Raw genomic sequence first — 24,390 nt, 5'->3', positions numbered from 1 at the left:
TTCCTGTTACCAAGGTTATGTGTGTTTTAAATGACCTACGTCTAAAACCGAATTGTGAACTGGACTGAACTGGACTATTACCAGTCAGGAAGCCATAGATAATCAAACGTTTCCAGGAGGAGACATTCATTAACTGAAAATGAATAACTTCTCATGGGGCTGGGTTAAGAAGAGGACAAGGAAGTATGTCATTTTCACATACTGTTGTATTTCTATTTTAAAATCTCTTAATTATAAAGTGTTCTGTGCCTACTGAATCACTACACTCTTTAACTTAGAGTTAAATTAGCACATCAGGGTTTTGATGAAGTGATTAAAAACAAACAAACAAAAACAACATAAAATATTCTTAAGGTAATAAGTAAGTTATTTCTTGGACATGTCTAATTTTCACTGAATATAATAGCATATTGGAGAGGGAAGAGAGATTCTCTTCTGTAGTCTAGGTCAAATTTTTCCCCTAGGAAAGTAAAGGCAAAAATTCTAGTGATCTTCCTTAGATGAGAGACTACCCATTTAACACAGGTAATTTATTTATGATTATTTGATTGGTAATTGATTTAATGAAACAGCTTTGAACTGTATATGGTTTTGTACCCAAATTCCAATTTCATATTCCTGAAAAAACAAAGCATTGCAACTTTATTTTTTATTGATCCAGAAGCATACACAGTGTGATGATACAAAGGCACAAATACACGGAAAAAAAAACAGTCTCAGACAAATGATACATATTAAACAAACAAACAAACAAACAAAAACAACCATAAAACAATAAGCATGCATGCAGAAAAGAAAAATAAAGTTTACTAATAGGAAATATCAAGGGATGTCTATATCATAAATGTGCACCTTGTATTAATAAAACTAAAATTGGAATCATTTTGTGCAACAAAGCCTGGTATAATACTGAAATGAATATTTCCTACTTTAAAATAATACTGTCACCAGTTCAAGACACAGCCCCTGAGAAATTACAGAACCATAGAGTCATTAAGGTTGGAAAAGACCTCCAGGATCACCCTTTCCAACCATTCCCCTACCACTGATATCACCCACTAAACCGTGCCCCTAAGCACCATGTCCAACCTTTCCTTGAACACCCCTGCAGACGGTGACTCCACCACCTGCATGGGCAACTCGTCCTAATGCCTGACTGCTCTTTCTGAGAAGAAAAGTCTCCCCATTTCCAACCTAAACCTCCCCTGGTGCAACTTGAGGCCATTCCCTCTAGTCTTACAACTAGTTACCTGTGAGAAGGGGCCAACCCCTAACTTCCCACAACTTCCTTTCAGGTAGTTGTAGAGAGCAATAACCCTGAGCCTCCTGTTCTCCAGACTAAACTACCCAGTTCCCTCAGCCACTCCTCATAAGACTTGTGCTCCAGGCCCTTCACCAGCTTCATAGCCCTTCTCTGGACATGCCCCAGGGCCTCGATGTCCTTCTTGTAGTGAGGGGCACAAAACTGAACACAATACTCGAGGTACTCACCAGAGCAGAGTACAGGCTGCACCTCCCTGGTCCTGCTGGCTACACTATTCCTGATACAAGCCAGGATGCTGTTGGCCTTCTTGGCCGCCTGGGCACACTGCCAGCTCATATTCAAGTGAGCATTAACCAACACCCCCAGATCCTTTTCCTCTACACAGCTTTCCAGCCACTCTGCCCCAAGCCTGTAGCACTGCATGGGGTTGTTGTGGTCAAAGTGCATGACCCATCACTTAGCCATGTTGAACCTCATCCCATTGACCTCTGATCATTGACCCAACCTGTCAAGGTCCCTTTGCAGGGCCTTCCTAACCTCCTGCACGTCCCCCCAGCTTGGTGTCATCTCCAAATTTACAGAGGGTGCACTCAGTAAATTATGAAATTTGAGAAATTATGAAAGGAAATATAGGTGACAAAGAGCATGTCCTCACTGACATCTGTGTTTTAAACATTTAGACATTTCTTCTCAGAAAGAGCAGTCGGGCATTGGAACAGGTTGCCCAGGGAGGTGGTGGAGAACAAGGTTAGAGTGTGATTTATCTGGAAACTTGTTCCTAAGGTCTTAAAGAAAAAAAAAAAAAAAGGAAAAAAAAATGAAATGCTTGAAAGACTGCAATATTTTTTTCTACTATTAATGATTCTTGCCATATACACTATTAAAGTTAAAGCCTTTCTTTAGTTATTAGTCTTGCAGTAGATTGCTAATAAAACAGTAAGCAGTAACCCTAAAATCACTGTTTGCAAGATGACATAGTAGCCACCACAACAAACCTTCAGTGCCTACAGCAACACTTTTTCCCAGGAAATACCCACTTGCCTAAAGCAAATGTTACCATGTGCTAGGCTGGCCAGGCATTAAGAGGCCACAGGCACAGGTCTTCTGCATCTGAAGGACTTACTAGAGGCAATGCTGACAACGAAACTGGGACCCACAAAGCAGCTTCTTAAGAAACAATCCTGTTAGTGCCAATAGCATATCATATTACTTGTTCCTAACTGGCATGGTATGTATTTGTTACAGCTCTGTATATATTTACTGTATATGTATTTTGTAACTGGAATGTTTTCGCTCTAAAAATTCTGACCTTGATTACAGCTTTTCCTTGACATTTTTCAGATTCAGTTGCATGAGGTCATGTAAAGCAAGTTATAAGCTCAGAATCAAGTTATTATAGAATGAGTTCAGACTTGCCAAAGTGTTTATTCTTCCCTGGTTATTCAATCCACAATTACATTTCCAAAACTGATTGCCTAATTGTCTGAGTAAATAAAGAATAGATATAAGAAATAAACAAACAGACACAAACATACAAGGCACCTCATGAAATAAATAAAAACTGAAATCAGTTCTGAAGCTTCAGATAGTTGTGCAGAAGGTACCTTCCCAGAAGATACTTATGTTGTTTAACTATTTAAATAGAGAGCTGAGTTAGGATCTGAGGAGGGAGGGGACAAGGGAAAGGAAGAGTAGGGGAGGGAGTGCTTTTTTCAGCACAGTGATAAGTAATCTTAGAAATTTTTTTTCCCTTCCTCTCACATCATTTACATATCTGTATAGCTTAACTTTTTTTGGTCTAGATTTTTTTTTCCTTGATGAGAAAAAACACCTGAATGCAAAAGTCAGTTTTGACAACCTCCATCAGTGCACTTCATTTATTTATTTTTAGTAACAACCATAACTATTTCATGGCCAGCCAACACTGCATACAGCTAAGCAAGTCAGAAACCTGAATACATGAATAACATTGGATATGGGATCCCCTGAGGTTTTCAGACTGAATTATGCCCAAATGGTAAGCCCCGCTGCCTAAAGCTACACCTGACCCACTTCATTTATTAGCAATAAATCTGAAGTGATGCTTTCTGGGGTGATGAGAAATGGCTGAGCTCCCCCTGCCACTGCCCACCCCGGGGCACCTCTCTGCATGCCTGCCCTGCCCCTGCAACACCCATATGGCTGCGCTGCTTCTGGGCCGAGATGCAGCATGGACCACCAGGTGGTAGCAATGGCTGGACCCTGGGACATCTCCAAGCCAGCCATTCAGCTAGTCCTGCCCTTTCTGCATGCTGGTTGTAGAAGCAGCCATGAATAAAAAGGCTGTTTTTGTTGTTGTTGTTGTTGTTGTTTGTTTGTTTGTTTTTTTTTCTCTGTTATTTGCAGGTAGCTCCTGTAATTAAGAAGAAGATGGATCTGAAATCCATGCTTAAGATTTAATTATGAAAAAATGACCCTACACACTTTTTGATCCATATATGCAATATAGATTGCAACACATGCAGACTCCACAGTTGTGGGAAACAGGTCTCACATCTGGGATGCCATCCCCAGTCAGCCCCTACCACAAAAGAAAGATGAGCATGCCCTTCTCAGACCTGAAGCAGAAAAACAACCAAGCAAGCAAAAAAGCACAGAGACCATGGTATGCCATTTCTCTCCTGACATTTCCTAGCAGCAGGTGCCCTGAGCTGCTCTGTCAGGCCAGAAGAGGACTTTGGGCTTGGAGTGCCCCCAAAAGCTGAGATTTAGCTTTGCTGATATGAAGATATAGCTAAAATGCACAAACCTGACCCCAAATTATGTGTGGCATTATGCTGGAATAAACCTTCAGTAAGGATGTGTGAAAACTTTTAAGCCAGGTGATCATTGTTCACTTATTGATCATTTTTTGGAGATCATCAGAGGCCAAACTTTGTCCATTCATTCACTATGCATCACTACTTCATTGTTTTTCATGTGACTTTAGGTAAGACTGAGTAGAAAATCCAATCCTACATCTTGTTCTTAACTAGTTAAGGTCAAATAGGATTTGCTTACCATTTTCTGGCTGAAAAGCTGGTCATTACCATTTAAATGACACAATGATTTTATCCAGTTATTAATTATAATAAAAAAAATGTAGTAGCTTTAAACAAAAATAAGAAAGAACATAATTTTGAAAAATGGATATGTAAACCCAGGTAGGTGGGAAGCGATTTTAGGCTAACATGACAGGCTATTTTATAAGTATTCACATAAACTTGAGACACTTGGGAAATTATGCCCCTAGAAGAAGTCAGGCCATTCTTAAGCTAACATTTCAAAGTGTTATTTGACTTAATTTCATTACATTAGAGGAAAGGTGGATGAAAGAAATCCATCCAAAATTAATGCATATTCTCATTTCAGCACTGACCCTCAAATGACAAGTTATTAGTTCGCTCTTCATTTTAAAATTTTACTCTATCTTAAAGTACAAACTTGTCAGCATTTTAGTAAAGTTAGAAAAGTAAATGTCTATATAGCAAAAAATATATATTTGTCTATATAGCAAAAAATGTCTATATAGCAAAAAATATATATTTATGTTTTACATTTCGAAAAATAATTTATAAATGCAAAGCCAATGCTTTATTTCTAACCTGTGCAAATTTTATCTACTTAACACCACGTTTTCCATGAATATGATTCTCAACAGAATTCATTGCTGAGATATGGTTGGGACTTTGTTTTACAGGAGGTGGGGTATACCTCAAAAACAAACAACCAAGCAATCAAAACAAAACAAAACAACACAAAACAAATCATAACATTGTAATGCTAGATTCACAGTGATGAAACCAATTGACCATTAAGATATTCCATCACTACTGAGGAACATTACCAAAAGCCCACAGATAAGCACAGGAGACATGTTATGTTCCCTACAAACACTTTCAGCAATTAGAAATTGATGGGTGTTCCAGGTCAGATGTTACATAATTTTGACAGATATTAGAAATCTTCAGTTCCATTACACATTTCTGTTATGTTCTTCTAAACATAAATTCCAGGAATTATTAGTTCCATATATTTTCCATCTTACAAAAATAAAGTCTTTTTTGACCTTTCAAGTTGTTTCTTGAACATATCTTTGTTTCTATACTAATAGAAAATGATGATTTGTTCCTATTGACACTCTCTTGTATTGAGTTCTCCCAATCTTTTACAAATGAAAGAGGTGCAATCTTACATAGAAGACTTGTTTGATCAATGTACAGCAATCACCTCCTTTTTAAGATGAGTATCCAGAATTTTTAAAACATCAGATTTCCTTTCCCCTGCCCTACCCTCCCCCCTCTTCCTTTTCTATTTTTTCATAAATACTTATAAAAGTAATGAAAACCTGAGAAAGATTGCTTATAATAATTTTCCCTTTGCTGAGTTCTCCGTGCAGGTAAGACATATTTTTACGTTACGCTAACATGTTAATCACCTAGAACAAAAGCAACAGGAGAAAGCTGCTGTTTTGACTGTGACATAAATTTGGACAAGTTTGATCATAGGGGGGAACAGAACTTAGCTTTTTGGCCATATTTTCATACTAAAAAAAAAAATAAAAAGTTGTTATTTGTACAGTTCTATTGCCGTTTCATTTTTATACCGCAATAAAAATACCAATGCCCAATCTCCAAGATGGTTTTACAGTTGGGCAGTTACCACATAATTAATTTATATAATTCTGGTAACAAAAGAACGAATGCTCATTGACAGAGAAGAAAGATTTTTTCTCCAAAATCAGTAAATTTAAGCTCTTCATCCTTCTCTGCCTTTACTCATGCTCTATCTGTCTGCACAGTGGTTAAAGTTGAACATCTAAAGTGGAAAATAACAACGATCAAGATTATAAACATAATGAATATGCTGTAGGTAGATCAACATTTCTCAAGAATAAAGAAAGGTTCCACACAGTGGTAATGTGATCTACATTACAGGCATGGCCATTTTGTTATGGGTTTTCTGAATCAGAAAAAGAATCAGAAAATAAATAAATAAATAAATTAATTAATTAAAAAAAAAAAATCTATGAAATGGCAAATCAGATTTTCTGGTTATATCTTCACTGATATGTAATTATTTGCACAAAGGTCTGAGCTTCTGTTATCAGTATATGACCTCTAAAACATACACAATGGTTCCCTGCTATGCAAGCAATTCTTCATATGAACTGCATAATCCCTCATTTGATAAAGGCGTGATTTATGCTTCTGTTTTCAACTCCAAGTACATTAATGATTCTGTTTTATGAATTAATGAACATGCAAACACCTAAAAACATGCCCTTTCCCTATGTCCTTGTACTGGAAGCCAGTGAAATTAGGTTGCAAACTGAAACAGAAAATAAAAGCAGGGCAACTATGTCTGAAGCTTTAATTTAAAGTTAAAGATTTAACTTAAATCTGTCCTAGCTCTGCACAAAAGAGAATGGAGCTTAAGAAAGCCTTGTCTGTGACTGGATACCAAGATGAACCAAGAAATGATTACCATCTATGTTCACAAAATCACAGAATGGCTTGGATTGGAAGCGACCTCAAAGATCATCTAGTTCCAAGCCCCCTGCCATAGGCAGGGATACCACTCACTAGATCAGGTTGCTCAGGGCCTTGTCTAACACTGTCTTGAACACTTCCAGTGATGGGGCATCCACAGCTTTTCTGGGCAACCTGTTCCAGTGCTTCACCACCCTCTGAGTGAAAAATTTCCTCTTAACGTCTAATCTAAATCTCCCCTCTTTTAATTTAAAACCATTCTCCCTTGTCCTGTCAATGTCTGCCCAAATAAAGTCACTCTCCATCTTTTTTTTTTTTTTTTTTATCAGCCTCCTCTAAGCATTGAAGAGCTGTAATGAGGTCTCCCCCGAGCTTGTCTTCTGTACACCGAACAGCCCCACCTCTCTCAGCCTTTCTGCACAGGAGAGGTGCTCCAGCCCTTTGATCAGCTTCATGGCCCTCCTCTGGACCTGCACCTCAACATCTTTCTTGTGCTGTAAAGATGCCCCAGAACTGGATGTAGGAGGGCAGAGCAGAGGGGGACAATCACCTCCCTCGACCTGCTGGCCACTCCTCTCTTGATGCAGCCCAGGTGCAGTCAGCCTTCTGGGCTGCAATCATGCACTCCTGGAAGTATTAGCTGTTAATGTTCACACTATAAGATTAAAGGAAGCAAGTGTTCATGTATGAGCAAAAGTGAGAAGGATTAAATATTATATTTTAAGGTAAAATTCAATGTCTGCTCTTTTTACATGTAACAAGAGCCACTGCCAGGGTTTGAAGGAAGCACATGGTAGCACTAACTGCCTCTGCTGCTAACAATCGCCAGCAAGCCTAGATGATAAGTGTGGGTGACTGACATTCCAGAATTGTTGAAGGTGAAACGATTTCCCAATTGTGCACCAACAAAGATCCATATTGGATTCTACTCCTTCACACTTAAAATGTTTTGTCTGTATAACATGGCTACTCAAGAGCAGCGAAGCAAAAAGTCCATGGAGTGCCCCTGAAGATCTCAGCTAACTTATACATTAACAAATGATGGAGCAAAAAGAAGAAGAAGCACCATCTATTATTACTTGTTTAAAAAAAAAGGAAGCAAATGTACTGCACAGAGAATCCTTCTTGTATCTGTTCCAGAACTGCCCAGAAATATTTTCTGCGGTTGAGCATGGACTCCCTCAGTAGCCAGAAATGATCAGTGATACTTAATTAAAGGCACTACATAAGACATTTTTAATTGTTCATGAATTTTGAATTATATATTTTAAATAGTTTTGTTTTCTATTTAGAAAAAGAAAAAACAGAAGATGCTATTGCAGTAAAAATTCTTTAAAAGAATATGAGAGGGGTAGGGAACGTAGTAAAATAATGGTAGGAAAATGAACAAAACAAATGCCTTCACCATTTGGAATAAGGAACACAAATAAAATACTAACCCCTAGGGGAAAAATACAATTGAGCCCCCCGCTCACAAACACCCCACCCCTCCCCCTGGGGATTAGTATTTCAGAACACTATAAATTAAAATTACTTTTTAATAAATGTAACAACCATAGTTTATTCAGGGTTCAGAATAAAACTGGAGTGGAGAAACTGAAGTTTCCCTATATCCTGAGAGTGAACTCTCTGTATTCTCAGAGAAGTATTTCACTGTGTGCACAGCCACTGCACTCCACAAAAATCCTATACCTGCCTAGTCCTGCATGTCCAGTAAAGCACAGCTACAATGATAGAAAGCCTTTTCCTCTCAGCAGACTCAATTTCACCTGAAAATAAATCTTACATGCATGGAATTAAATCATGTATTCAGATACACTTCTGTAACCAAAAACTGTCTGGATTTCTTTGTGTTTGTTTTTAACATTACTTATCTATACACTTCAGAAGTTAGAATTAACCCAAAAAGCAGGATAAATTATTTGAAAGATAAATTATTTGAAAGATAAAATATATTCAAAAGTACGATACGTTTACTTTAGGAGACCTCAGTAAAACATTATCTTCAAAGGCAAAATTATCTAAGTACTAATTTCCCTCAGGCATTCATTCAAAATTCAGTGCTCTGCTAAATACTTTTATTTGAGAAATCACAGAAGTTTCAGTCTGATTCCAGTCTTGAGTCTTTTGTTGTTATTGTTGTTCTGCTTTCTTCTCAAGTATTTTGAATATTCTGTTTTTAAATCACAATGCTAATTTGAGGGCAAAGACAAAAATTCCAGCAATTCAAGGTGAAATATGCCATTAGCAGACTGCATAAGGTGAGCAGGGTTCTGTGTGTGAATTAGAGCACTGGACAGTGAAGTAAATGGAGGATGCACAGTATCGTCAGCACAGTCAAATGAATATATGTGTGTTTTCCTTTGAAGTGGCAAGCCTTTTTTTCTTCATGCAGCCACCTGCAGAGTAAGACAACATTTAGAAAGTGAAAACTTCATCTGACTGAAAAGGAAAAGACTTTCCTCCGACAGCTGAAGATGGAAAAAAATCTTGCCCAGAAGCATGCAATGTCCAAAGCGCTGCCTCCTATTGCTCTCAGAGGAATCCCAGCTACATCCAGGGGTGCTCATAAACCTTGGGGGGACAGGGCTGAAACTGTTATTGTTTATATAACTGAAGGAAATAAATGAAAGACAGAAGGGGACAGCCCTTGGAGCACCCCTCCAACCAACACACAGGCTGACCACTCTCCAAGACTGCTGAAGGGGATGTAGACTCAAGGGAAAAGCTGGAATTCAGGTAGCAGGGGAGCATCCCAGAGTATGCTCACTGCATATCAGAAGAATAAAGCTTTCCTGACTGCTGAAAATGGTGGTTAGAGGAACGGACTCTGCTGTTTTTATTCTGAGACCTAGTACCTCCAATGCATTATCACTATAAATCTTCCTGCATTCAATTACTACTGTACTTGAACTGAGAGAGCTGACTATTTAGTGACCCAGAAAATGTGTCACTCTCCACAGGATGCAGTTCTGCTAACCATTATCCATCTACCTGCTGTTACTCATGAAATGCATTTTGCTGACTACAGCAACTATAACCATTTTATTCTATTTTATTTCTGCACATCGAATACCATCTTCCTAAAATGAATTCCTGTAATTAAGATGCTCAGCGGAGCTGAGGAGTTCTATAATATGGTTAAATGAGGCTGGAATATTATCACATTATGTAATTTACAGCTTACAAAGTGTAAGCACTCCAGGCCCAGAATACAGAATAGCCTTCACAGGTCTACAGCCCAAAACTTGGGAAGAAATTCTGAGCTGCCAAGATCAGAATCTTAATTGAAATGGGTCAGACATCTTAATTACAGTGGTTTCCAATCAAAGTTCAAGTCTTCTGTCTCCCTGGAGATTTACTCTACCCTTCTCCTCAGAGCCGTATATTAGTCCCTGGTTCATCTGTCTGTCATCTTTGCCAGTTTTGCCAAAACTGACACTCACTGGAACCCCACTCGCACTTCTTTTGTACTGCAATTCATTTCCTGTGTATCCTGCCTTCACTGTATTACCTCTGCTTTCAAAATCCTGATCACTGTCACCTTCACTGACATGATTCTCATCTTCTGGGATGCTTACTGCTTAACTGCTCTTCTTTAGACCCTCCACCTGGCTGTGCTAAAAGTACTTTTGTTTCCTTGTATTGTCCAGGCATATGAGAAATTTTATCACTCTTTTTTTTTTAAATTTATTTTTTTTTATTATTTTTTTCCTGGTTTGCATTATGTTACTGTTGTTTTCCATGCATGCAAGATTGTAGTGTATAGTATAGGTCTAACCTCTTTTTCAGACCGCACAGGTTTGTTGAAAAATCCTGAGTAAAACTAAAAATACTACAGTACTGTTTTTATAACAAGCAGCCATGCTTCCCAGGGGTGTTCCTGTCTTATCATGAAGAGATATGTGACACTATGGGGTGGCCCAAGAATAAAGGGAAAGTAAAAGTAAAAAGAAGGATGCTCTGTAAATAACATATGCAAATCATATGCAGATAAATCCAGGCATGATCAGTTGTGCTGTTTTGAGAAGAAACAAGAAGAGTTCACTTTTAATAAAATCTCCATAAAAGTGAGAGCGGTTTCCAAACTCAAGTGAAAAAAAGCAACACAAAAATCATGCTATATGTAATCCATTTATGCATTTGGAGAAGTATGAAAACAATAATGTTGTGAGAGTGGTTTTAGAAAATCATGACCAGTAGCTTTATTGGCCTAGGTATTAACAATGATTTTAGCATTACCCAAGACTCTGGTGCTGACAGGATCTAGTGAACTAACTTGCCTTAAATCATTATTATAAAATAAAACAACACCCCAACTATTGAACACATACCCCTCAATATTTAAAAACAATGCTCTGAGTTGTTACAGAAACATACAGGCATGAGGTGCTTAAGGACATTCAAATTGAAGGTCCTTACATCCAATTGTAAGCACTCAGGGGTTCTTTCATGCAGACGAACAACTTCAGTACACTGAAGTGCTGAACTGAGTGACGAACAACTTTGGCACGTAAATAACCTTGGTGTTTGCTTATTTTTTTTCTTCTTTGTTTTAATGATTTAAGTAGCTGCTTAGCAGCCTATGAATACGGTAAATATCCTTTTTAAAGTAGGAACAACATAGCTTTTAGATTTATTTCATTCTCTGTCTTCCTAACGTTTGTTAAACAATTACTGATTTGCTAAGGAAGTGTAGGCAATCCTAATATTTCATAACTGAAATTAAAATAGACGGACTTTTGGCTCCTGGATACCATCTGTAGGCACATTGCTTTAATTGTTCTTGCTGCATATAACAAAACTCTGCCAAATTTCAATGTCTAGTTTTTTTTTTTTTTAGACAGAACAAAAATCGAGTTAACAACATATGTTACAGAAAAAAAAATCATAAACATTTTTACTTTGAAAATGTTCAAATGAATAAACTCAACAATTTCCACCAACTTTTTAATCAAAAATATTTTGAAATGTTTCTCCCATGAGTTTCACGATAGAGCAAGTAGAAGTTCCAAAATAGGTCAAAGAGCTATAGTAATTTCTTTGGAGTTAGGATAACTCCAGTGCTACCATGTCTTACATTAGCCTAGGATATGGCCTTTAATTTTTTGTGCCAAATGACATGAATTGGACCTTGATGAAAATCAAAAGGAGAGGGAAATGCATTAGGAATGGCATGGTTTTATATAACCATGAATACTGCAGAAATAGCCTCCTGCCTCCATAATGCTGGGTTTTTGACTTTGAAAAGCATCCCTGTTCTCCTAATGTCCAAACTAAAGATAAAATCATACAGTTCTTCGTTCATTCCCTTTTATCCATTCCCTCCCTCTTCTGAATTGACCTTTATGTCCTACTGAGGCACTGATCTTCCTGTCTGACAAGACATCATGAAACTGAAATGGTGGCTGCTTTCTGCTTAATTTATATGAATATTTTTAGAGTGAATACATTTGAATAAATGGTACCAGAGAGCTCTTTTTTTTTTTTTTTTTTTTTTTTTTTTAGTAAATGAAGGTGACTACAAGCTATTTTTAACCTTCCAATTAAAACTACTCCCCCATTAGAAGGCCAAATTTTGGAGGAGAATAATTCCAGAAAGATTCCAAATCTATGCTCACAGTTGTGCAGGCAGAAACAACCATCTGTGGAAAACGATGGATTTTGCACAGATTTTTTCTGCCTACTGGCTGCACTGAGAGAGTCTGAGTAACAGCCTTCGAAGCTGCAACAATATTCTTCAGAGACAGAGCACCAGGCTCTGCACAGGGCTCTACATGAGCAAAGGGAAAAACAATCTCAGTGACTCTCTGGGAAATTTGGAAGAATTTTTTCTCATCCTGCTTTCTATATGCAAAGTGAGGAGCATGCTGCTTCAATACCTCCAGATTTATCATTAAAATATTCATATTCTACGGAGGTGAGATATTCTAATTATTCTACGTTCACTCCTCAGCCTTCATGCCTTTGCCTTTAAGAACATGACAGTAGCATCTACTCTTCTGATACAGTTAATAACATTCACATTGACAGAAACCACTTTGGAAGAACTATTAAAATATATGAAAATATCACTTTCCATCTTTGGGGTACTGTGGGTAGTTAGGGTCTGGCGGCCGGAAGATGTCGCGATGTACGGAAAGGTGGAGCCCCTCCCTTGATGGACAGTAGCGTGTGGCCTGTGATGTAAGCAAGCGGAAGTGATGCTATGGGCCTCGGGTAGATAAGCCCATGTGACTCGACAATAAACGCCACTTGCCATCCACCACATTGGTGTCTGTGAGCTTATGGACCGAGCGGCCTGGGGTTGGCCGCCGTGCCGTTCCTGAACCAGGTCGCCACTGCCCCCTGAAGGCAACAGGTACCCATAGCTCCTTTTCACTATTCCAGGAAAGCACATGCACTGTATGCTTCTCTATTTGAGTAGAATCATAGAATCATAGAATCATAGAATATCCTGAGTTGGAAGGGACCCTTAAGGATCAAGTCCAACTCTTGACACCGCACAGGTCTACCCAAAAGTTCAGACCATGTGACTAAGCGCACAGTCCAACCTCTTCTTAAATTCAGTCAGGCTCGGTGCAGTGACCACTTCCCTGGGGAGCCTGTTCCAGTGTGCAACCACTCTCTCTGTGAAGAACCCCCTCCTGATGTCAAGCCTAAACTTCCCCTGCTTCAGCTTAACCCCGTTCCCATGGGTCTTGTCACTAGTGTTAATGGAGAAAAGGTCTCCTGCCTCTCGACACCCCCTTACGAGGAAGTTGTAGACTGCGATGAGGTCTCCCCTCAGCCTCCTCTTCTCCAGGCTGAACAGGCCCAGTGCTCTCAGCCGTTCCTCGTACGTCTTCCCCTCCAGGCCTTTCACCATCTTCGTAGCCCTCCTCTGGACACTCTCCAACAGTTTCATGTCCTTTTTATACTGTGGTGCCCAGAACTGCACACAGTACTCAAGGTGAGGCCGCACCAGCGCAGAGTAGAGCGGGACAATCACCTCCCTCGACCTACTAGCGATGCCGTGCTTGATGCACCCCAGGATACGGTTGGCCCTCCTGGCTGCCAGGGCACACTGCTGGCTCATATTGAACTTGCTGTCTACCACGACCCCCAGATCCCTCTCTTCTAGGCTGCTCCCCAGTGTCTCATCGCCCAGTCTGTACGTGCAGCCAGGGTTTCCCCGTCCCAGGTGCAGGACCCGGCACTTGCTCTTATTGAACTTCATGCGGTTGGCGATCGCCCAGCTCTCCAACCTATCCAGATCCCTCTGCAAGGCCTTTCCACCCTCATTCGAGTCCACAACTCCTCCAAGTTTGGTGTCATCGGCAAACTTGCTCAAAATACCTTCTATTCCTACATCCAGATCGTTTATAAAAATATTGAAAAGTACCGGCCCTAAAATGGAGCCTTGAGGGACCCCACTAGTGACCGCCCGCCAGCCTGAAGCAGCGCCATTCACCATAACCCTTTGGGCCCTGCCCGTTAGCCAATTGCTCACCCATCGTATGATGTTTTTATTTAGCTGTATGGTGGACATTTTGTCCAGTAGGATCCTATGGGAAACCGTGTCAAAAGCCTTGCTGAAGTCCAAAAAAATCACATCAGCTGGTTTCCCTTGGTCCATTCTCAAGTACTTTCTCAAGACGTGTCAAAATTAATGTTCAATCAACCTATAGGTGTGTCATTTATTCACACCTGTTCTTCTTTGCACATACTAGGGCTTTTTTTTTATAGATCTAAGAGTGGGCTTTTTCAGGGAGTTGCTGGGGCTCCTCTTCATCAAGTACCTGGCCATATCTTTCCAGCATCCCCATATTTCAAGGCCTTTCAGGTCTGGGACCTCACCTGCTTCAAAATCCCCTGCCTGGCAGTAAAGTTCTGTCCACTGAGTGGAATGAGGGAGAACACTGCATGAATAAACTTAAGCATTTAGTGAGCCTGAAAATGATCTTCTTGTCTAAGGATGATTTAATTCACAGTGAGGCAGTAAACACACTTGGAGTTGAGCTCAGAAACTTGTTATTCAAGAATGAGATGTGACATTTGTGTCAAAAGCTTCCATATAATTTCTAGTGGTACTGACATATTTTACACCAGAAATCAGAGCTGTATTAAAAATACAGATTATGTAAAAGAATTCAAGGTGTTAAGCTGTGATCATCTATATATTTATTAAAAAACGGTATCCCATCAGTCTCCTGCTACATAACAGATTTTTCTGTGTTCCTTTTTTTTGCCAGTCAGGAACAGAAAAACACTTCTAGGCATGTAAATTCTTCTTCCAACATCAAAATAAACCAATGTATACTATTCAGGTTTCAATAGTAACATTCATCTCTTTCTTGATATAGTCTCCTTTTACCTTTATTACTGTAGCTTGTGTCAGAATTATATTGACAGTAATAATACACAAAGTTATTCCTTTTGTTTCCTGCTTATATACCTTCTGATTAATTAAATGTACCACAGTTTTTTACTGTGATAAGTTCTAATTGCAATATTCCTTACCAAAGATCAAAGAGCAATGATGAAAATGCAAAAATGAAAGATTTAAGGATGCAAAAATGAGGTTATGAGCTAGGCATGAAGGAAAGTCAAGGGATGATTCCATTATTTCAAGGAAGATGCACAATCTAAAATGGTACATTGCCTGTGACAGAAAATGGAAGCTTTTTGGTGTTGATACTAAAAGGAGACAACAGATCTTGTAAGTTTGTTTAAGGTGTCTTTATCTTCAGCAAACCATAGGAAATGGCTGCAAAGTAGCTGTATGTGATGTTTCCTTGCTGAAAGAAATCCCCCTTTTATTTGTGAATTACAATTTCACATTTTCTGGAAAATTATTTTCCTAAAAATGTATTAATCTCTGATTGATATTATTGTTTTTCCAAACCAGAAAATAGTGAGGTTAAGTTTATCATTTTCAAACAGTAATTCTAGTCTCCCTTTGATGAAAACTTCATTCAATGCTTAGGGAAAGCCAGGGAGCAAACTGGAATGTCTTCACTGAATGAACTGCATGTCTCTCTAAATGATGATCCTGTTTGCTCTGCATCAGGTTTAAACATGTTTTGATGTTTCAATTCCTAAAAAGTCCAGAAATTTTAGTTTATTCTGGAAGTTTTAAGAAGCAGCAGGTCAAGTGGCTCTAGCAAAAGCAAAGATTTCTCTAAATGATTTTACTGCTGTGCACATTGAATTAAGAAGAAGTCTGAATTTCATAAAAGGAGTGGTCAGAATTTACTGAAAATCACATTCCTTCATGCTGTAAAATCTAAGTACCCACAGTCACCTCTTACTTTTAAAGATACTATTTTGAATAATCAGAGAGGAGTCAAGCACATGAATTAACACAAATGCTTTAAATCTGTGGGGATCTACCCTCTTTATTTACATATCACATTGTATACATCTCTACTCATTCCAACACAGCTATTCAAATTTTCCGTTTTAGTTTGAAGAACTTCTGGTCTCAAAAGCACAGTAGTTTTATGATAGCCTTTACTCATTTCAGGCAGGCAGACCTGATAGCAATACAAGATCTGATAAATCCTAATTAATTACACTACCAAACCTCTGGATAAGAATAACAGATTAAAAACAGAAGTATCACTAAGAGAAAGGGAAATAGGGGGGGAAGGAGGAATGCTGTCATCTGTAAATTTTTGATTTTCTCCTCTACGAATGTTCATGAGATAGTCTTTTTTTTTTTTTTTTCCCTCAACATACAGGTGCTACTCTATCAAATTCACTGAAGTTATACATTAAATATCGCTGTTTAAATACAAGAAATTAGACTTAATATAGAACGCAGTGGCAAGACTAGATTATTATTTCTAGACATGTGTTGCATGGATAGGAAGTTTGGTTATATCTGATGATATAAAATATGTCTCTCTCCATAGTAAGCTGAAACTTGGGGTAACTGCCTTAGTGAAAATCACTTTCCACAGCATTGCTGCACATTTGGGGAAGGAAACTAAGTTAGTCTAGGTACATGAACACAGCATCAACAACAGCCAATGTCACAGCACGGAAAACCTTCACATTGCTTGTACTGCTTGTATAATAACAGTCTGTATTGAACACAGACTGTTCATAGAATCATAGAATCTCCTGAGTTTGAAGGGGCCCAAAAGCATCCTTAAGCCCAATTTCTGGCTCCAGACAGGACCACCCAAAAACCAGACCCTAAGTCTGAAAGTGTGTTCCAATTTCTTCTTAAACTCTGGCAGCTCGGTGCTCTGACCACTGCCCTGGGCAGCCTATCCCAGTGCCCAACCACCCTCTGCATGCAGAACCTTTTCCTAACCCCCAGCCTGACCCTCCCCTGTCCTAGGTCCATGCTGTTCCCTCGGGTCCTGTCGCTGTCCCCAGAGAGCAGAGCTCAGCACCTGCCCCTCTGCTCCCCTCATGAGGGAACTGCAGGCTGCCATGAGGGCTTCAGCGTGCTCTTCTCTAGGCTGTTAACTGCAGGTACTCAAAAGCTCAACTCTATAGCACCTTCAAAGGGTTCTCTTTACAATGGCTGTTCATTGAAGAAAAAGGGGTGAACAGTTCATCAGTAAGAGTGTTGCAAAAAATACTTAGAAGATTTCTGGTCCAATAGCATTTACTGATCAAGGATTAAAGGATTATATATAACACTGAGAAAGAGAATTCCCACACACAGAAGCCAGATGTGAGTTCACAATCTTCCAGGAAGAAAAATGATTTTAACTAGCCTTTTCCATAAAAAAAAAAAAAAAAAAAAAAAAAAACAGCAGGGACATTATGTTATGGAAGATCACCACAAAGTGTGTTATCTTCTTTATTCACATCTATTCATCAATATTTTCTTGGTTTTTATTTTTTTCTCCCAAGCACAAATATATAATTTCTGCTCATGCAGAAAATTTCCTCTTACAAAGTGTTGATATCTTTTCTCTTTAGAAAATTAATACATATATATGGACATAGATGGTGACACTCCAAAGTATTAGTTCTTTTTTATTATTATTTTTAACTGCTGAAACAGAAATAGTAATTACACCTTTACTGCCTTACGTTAGTAGATAATACTTTCTAGGTTATTAAGTGCAGACATTTTTGAGATGCCTAACAACTATTCAGGGGGTTGGGATGTTTTTGTTAGTACTCGAATACTAAATCAAAAGTACAGAGAAAACTTTCACAATATCAGCTTATGCAAATCTGCAGATGTGAAGTACTATGCATTCCAAATTCACAGCAAGAATGCTAGGAAAACAAGTTAAGTAGGCGGTAATGAATCTTTTCAGAAGGAGGAAGACAAAAGGTAGAATGAAAGACAATTTGGTTCAAAATAATTCCCCAAACCTATTTAAAAATAGAATTATCAAATTGCAACTCTGAACCTCCCCTTTTTGCTGATTAAAAACATCTCATTACTGTACACAGGATCATCATCATAAGACATATTACTCCATTCTCACTGACAGTGACTTATTGCCAACTCCAAATTGAATATTGATGTTTTGCTATTGAAATGTCAATGCCAAAAATTACTCATAGCTCTCTAGAATCAATGGCACCTCCAGATTTAACTACACTTCTAACCAAAGGAAGCTCAGTACTAGCTATTTCAGCTAAAAAGACTTTACACTAGCTTTTTAGAACGAAACTAAATGCTGTTTGTCCATTCTGTTTAAAAACATTGGGGTGAGGGGGAGGCAGCATCTATTATCTTGCACAAGAAACTAATCCATCATACATTATGGAGAAAGACTGACAGTTGCCTAGATTCTTTGAAAATTTTACTCATTGTCTTCACTGTCACTACTTAATCACAAGAAAATGTATTTAAGCTCTTGTAAAAATTATGGCTGTGGCCATTGGGCTGTTGATTGCTAATGCATTCCCAGATTCTGCTGGTTTTGTAATCTCACAATAGACAAGGCCTATGTAACATAACACAAAGTCTTTGAAGTTGTACCAACATCCCTTTGAAAATCAGCATCACCCACACTTTTCTAACCAGTCCTATTGTTCAAAGCATAACAATCTGTATGGAAAATAACGTGTTTGGGCTTCTCATTACAACAGGAATTTTTCTACTGTTTCTAGAAGCTGAAAGAGAGTTGGTAAAAAAATGGATACCCTTTTTCAGTATTTACAAATGGCTTCCATCTTCAGAAGGTGACTAGAAGGAAATGCTGCTACTTTTCTTTTTACAATCACCACCCACATCTCATAGCAGGGTATCACTCACAGCAAAGGCTGATTCACCCTTTTTTCTCTCCACACTAAAGAAATACAATACATTAAAATGCACAGCCTTGGTGTTCAGCTTGTTAAATAAATGCTGAAGAGTAGAATATTCACTCCCCCGTCTTAGGTGCTGGGAAGGCTGCTGATTTTATTTTTCAAAAGGGCCAATTTTCCACCTTGAATATACAGCTCATAGTGGCACTTCTGTCAAGAGGGGGTAATTCTTCAGCTCAGCACTCCGTTTAAAAGCATGAATTTGGAGCAGCTTTTGCATAGCTTCTAGTTTGATTCTTTTTAATATATAATAAAAAAGCTTTTGAAAACCTTTTTTCACCATGTGTAATAGAGCTAGTTTCAATGGCAGAAAGATTCAAGGGAACGTTCTTTCCTACAGACAACTAACACAACTTTAAAGATAAAATTCAGAGGTGAATAAAGTCTCGAAGGAAAGAGAGTAATATTAAGCCTAGACCAAAGCTGAGGAAGATATTCAGGGATTTCGTTTTCCTGGCAGAAGCAGCACTGTCTCACAGGGTAACAAAATTAATTATCAAAACAAGCTAGTTTCCCTGAGGTATTTTCAAACTTTTGAAAACAAAATTTTCCAAATACTTCGTATGACTAGCTTTCAAATATAAATCAAATATCATATTATAGAATACAGTAATACAGAATGTTATGAAGATGTCTGTGTAAAACCTGGTATAAGAACACCTCATTTAAAAACTGTACAGCAATAAAGATCATGAACCACAGCCATTTATATCTGAAAGATCACTTTTAGTCTCCCATCTAATAAAATTTTCAAGAAACACAAAATCACCAATAAGCAAAGAAGACACAAAATATATCTTGATAGAAAAATTCATTCATATTCGGATTTAAATCTTCAGGCTCAATTTATTTGTTTGTCCACTCAGATCAATGGAAATATAGGAACAATAACACAGAAACTCACGGAAAAGAAAAAAAAATAGATCATGGCATCATATTCCTTCTTCCTGAAAATGTACTTCCTAATCAATCCGAAGCGAACTTACTGTATTTATTTCATGGTGTAGGACTACAATTCATTGCTAAAACTGTAGAGATAATAAACAAGGGTATTTTCTTCTACAGTTAGAGTTATACAACTAGTATATTCAACAACTAGTATTATAAGGTCATTTTAGGCACTGGAAACTGTAGAACAATACACTACTGTAGTCAGTTAAAACAGAACATTTACCTTGCAAAATCCACAATCCATGGATACAGGCAGGAAAGACAAAGAGTTTAGTGCCAAGTTTTCCAGCTTTGCTGCTCGCTTACTAGAAAACAAGAAGAGGAAAATACATTTAGACTTGTCCGTTGTACCAAGGTTTTTGAAATAGCAATGCTCTTAGGGAAGTTCCTTGACATGGTTTAGGATCGTATGCAGTTTCTATCCATAAAGGAACAGAATGTATGTCAGCACCATGAATGTCACTCCTGAAGTAAGTAGCAGAGGCATGTGAAAGCTCCCAATAATACCAAGTAATATTGTGTACTCACTGGCACTCATGGGGAGCAGGCAACTGCATTAACTGCAGTAGCTTAGAAAGCAGTTTACTAAGGGATCTGAAGGTGAAACTGACACAAGTATTAAACCAAGAATGGACACTGAGGGGAAAAAAATAAAGTATTTTCAACATCAGGATAAACTTTCTCTACTGGCGATGGAAATTTGCACCTCCACAGCCTTTTCCATACATGTCTCCAACTCCACAGACAAAGAAAGGAGCATTTCTGAGCTATGGTATCCTCTTGCCATATTGAACTGAAATTGGAACATTACGTTCATGTTAATGGAACATATGATAAAAACATTCTTCAACAGCAAAGGTAAGAAAAGGTAAGAAAAGTTCTTGTATGTTTGCCAGGACCAGAATAAGTCCTGACAGAGCAAAAGAACTATAGATTAGACAATAATCCAAACTACACGGATAACAAAGACTATGAAGGACTGTGCTATTTCTGAAAATTATTCTGAAATAAATGACATGGGCTGTTCTGATCAACATGACCACCTATGACTTTCAGAAAGCAACCAAAAGAACAAAATGCTTTGGATCCTGCTGTGCAGAAATGACCTTTATGAGACCTTTCAAATTGCCTGAAAAAGACTCTGCACCTCTTCATAAAGCACAGTATGATCTGGGAAAGATTGTTTAGAGAAGTGAAATAATGAGATATAAAAAGAAGGAAACAAATATACTTAAAATATTTTAAGTATTTTAAATATTTAAATAGTATTATCTAAGCATCTAATTATCTAAGTATTTTAAGTATTTAAATATTTTAAATATTTTAAATATTCTTAAGATATTCTTTAAACACTAAACTGTAATTATAGGAAAGGCCAGGTATTTTAAGTAAATACATATTTCATGATGAAACATAATATTGTACCTAATTCTTATTCTTATTCTGAGGTACACAAATAGGTGAATTAATTCAATCATTTTATACTATATTATATGGTTGATCATGGATAAGATAATGGGTTAAAAAATGATTTGTTGAGGGAATCTGTAACATAAGGAAGTTACACAATTTGCAGAAGAGACTTGGAATGCAGCAAAAACCTGCCAGCACTGCAAGTAGTCTAGAACTCCACATCCTTGTTTTACACGGAATTGTTTTGTAGCAGAGGGACTGCAGGGGTGGCCTCTGTGAGCAGGGCCCAGGAGCTGCTCTGTGTCAGAGCAGAGCCAGTTCCAGCTGCTCCAAAAGGGACCCGCCACTCACCAGAGCCGAGCTATGAGCATTGCTAGGTGGGCCTCTGGGGCAGCAGAGTTAAGGAAGGGAAAAAAGTGCTGGGCAACAGCAGCTGGGAGAGAGGGGTGAGAGCCAGCCCTGCAGCCCCCACGGGCAGTGTGGCCGGAGGGCAGGAGGTGCTCCACACATGCAGCACAAGTTACCCTGTGGAGAGGCCCCTGGTGGATGAGGGCAAAAAAGTGTTAAGAAGGAGTGACAGACTTGAAGTGTTAGGAATTGTAAACACCACCATTCCTCATCACTCCACACTGCTAAGGGTTGGGGCAGGAAGCAGAGGAGATAGGAATGAAGGAGTGACGTTAAGCATAGGAAGAAAGGGTTGGGGGAAGATGTTTGTAGTGGTTTTCGTTTGTTTGTTTGTTTGTTTGTTTTCCTTCTTATCATCCTACTATATTTTTAACTGCCAAAAAATAAAAAGAATCTTCCCCAAGTCTGTTTTGTCCATGATGGTAACAGGTAAAGGTGCACCCTGTCCTTATTCCAACCCTCAAGCTTTTTTAGATCTTATTTTCTACCAGTGTCCTGTTGAGGAGTGAGAGACTGTCTGGGTGAGGGTCTGTCAGCCAGCCACAGTCAATTCACCTCAGTTTCTCTACATGCTCCTGCCAAATCTTGATTATGAAAGACAGACAGAGGTGTCTACTACTTCCTAATGAGTGATGCTGCCACTCGAGCCCCCATTATGAGGACAAATCAGAAAAAGCAACACTATTTCAGTGCTGTTCTGTGGTAAAGTTTACAACAGAACCACACTGCTTGGTAAGAGCATATAGTTGGTTATTCAATGCATGTGCTGTTATACTGATTAAGTCAACACTTGTATGAGACAAAGGGTAAACAAGTTGTTCCACCACTGCAGTATCTAACGTCATTATTTTTGGGCCACTTTATTGTTTCATTTTAAGAACAGCAGTCTTTTCATAGTGCTCTCCCACAGAAGCAGCAGTTCTTTCAAACCATACGGGAAGAGCAGTCTAAATATATATTTCACTATGCCATTCTACACTGTATTGAATTCCTGTGTTTATTATGTACTATTATATTAACTAAAGAGCAAGCTTTGCTTTCACTACTGCGTAGGTTTTAGTATGTTCAAAGCTAATTTATCTGGTGATTTTAATGGAGAAGGGGAGGAGCTTTACTTGATACATGTTTTTTCAGGTTTTCCCTTCTTAAGGGCTATTGCAACTATTTTTGAATCTTGCCTTTTGTCAGTTTGGGTTCTTCTCAGACTAAATACAGAATAAAAATAGAACAACAACAGAAACATAAAAAAAAGCAAATCCACCATATGTCTAAATGTTTAATTACCTTTTTTTTTTTTTTTTCTTTCTCTGAAACAAATGGGAAGTGTTTTAAATATTGTAGGAATTTCCTTTTACTTTTGGTTGCAGACTTAGCAGATTTAGAATAAAGATCAGCCTGAGTCTTTGGAAGCCAGGGAGAATTTAACTCTGAACTGTGCTTTATATTATATCAAACTTTCAAAGGGCATTTAAATATATAGATTCCCAACCTACCCAAAACAGTGGGAGAAGTCTTGTGTATGGAAGAAACACAAAAATCATACTCCCAAATTGTGAAAATATGTCGGTCTCAACAGTGCTTTATTTCTGAAGACAAAACCCAGGTGGCAGTAGGAGACTAAAAGACTGTCCTGACAGATTGAAAAAAGCATTCAACAGGTCTGCCACAAAAGGATCGTAGAGAAACTGTTTCTCTGTGACAAGAGAAGAGATACTCATACAGACAAGTGACTGCCTAAAATCTGAGAGACAGAAATTGATTTCCCTTGCAGTGGGGTGTCACTAGTGTCTCATCTTACAGTGAGATGCCCTTGGTCCCAAGCTGCTCTCTGAGTGGTACTAAGATGAAGTTGTAGAACTGCACACTTACCAAGTAAATAAATTCAGAGTTGCTGAGTGATACACATGAAAAATAAATAAATAAATAAATAAAAATGTGCCTCAGTACATAAAAAGTAGTGGACTCTGATCGCAGTATCACCCCTCAGAACTAAGATTTGGGAGACTTACAAAGCAGGTCAGAGAGGACATCAGCTTACTAATCAAGAAAGCAAACAAAAATGATATGAATTGTTGTGAATAGAATAGAGAAAAAATTTGAAAAGTTTTGAGAGACAGATAGGCGGGTGGTTACCACAATTTAAAATCATTAGTGGCACAGATAGTAGTCACTACAAGAACTGGTGAGAACAATATAAAATTCATCGGAAGAAAAGGTGAAAACAAACAAAAAGATTCACTTCATTCATGATTTGTGCAGGAAAATCACAGAACATTTTGCCCAGGTGCTGAGCTTAGTCAAATTTTACAGAAAAATCATGTGTGGCAACCAACCTTTGGTAGCTCTAGAACACTTCAAATTTAAATTTCTGTCAAAAACAGGAAGTCACCAAAATACACAGCTCAGGGACAGCTTGGATATATCACAGATTAGTAGTTGTATTTTTTTTGTCTGTTTGTTGTTTGTTTTTTGTTGTTGTTGTTGTTGTTTTTGTTTGTTTTGTTTTGTTTTGTTTTTGAGACATACACCAGGCATATGTGAAATTAATGAAGATAGTTTTGGCCTAAA

At 38.2% G+C, this 24,390-nt stretch overlaps 1 protein-coding gene across 1 annotated transcript in view; it reads right to left on the bottom strand.

Annotated features, from left to right (window-relative positions):
• Nucleotides 1-24,390, bottom strand: part of LINGO2 (leucine rich repeat and Ig domain containing 2) — a 379,180-nt gene that overhangs the window by 331,641 nt on the left and 23,149 nt on the right. Inside the window, exon 2 of the mRNA XM_038170691.2 lies at nucleotides 20,225-20,306. The gene's annotated coding sequence lies outside the window, so the exon portion shown is untranslated. The remainder of the gene's footprint in view (nucleotides 1-20,224; nucleotides 20,307-24,390) is intronic.

The sequence above is a fragment of the Anas platyrhynchos genome, chromosome Z (genome assembly GCF_047663525.1).
Source record: "Anas platyrhynchos isolate ZD024472 breed Pekin duck chromosome Z, IASCAAS_PekinDuck_T2T, whole genome shotgun sequence".
NCBI lineage: Eukaryota > Metazoa > Chordata > Aves > Anseriformes > Anatidae > Anas > Anas platyrhynchos.
This window is presented reverse-complemented; position numbering and strand designations above follow the sequence as displayed.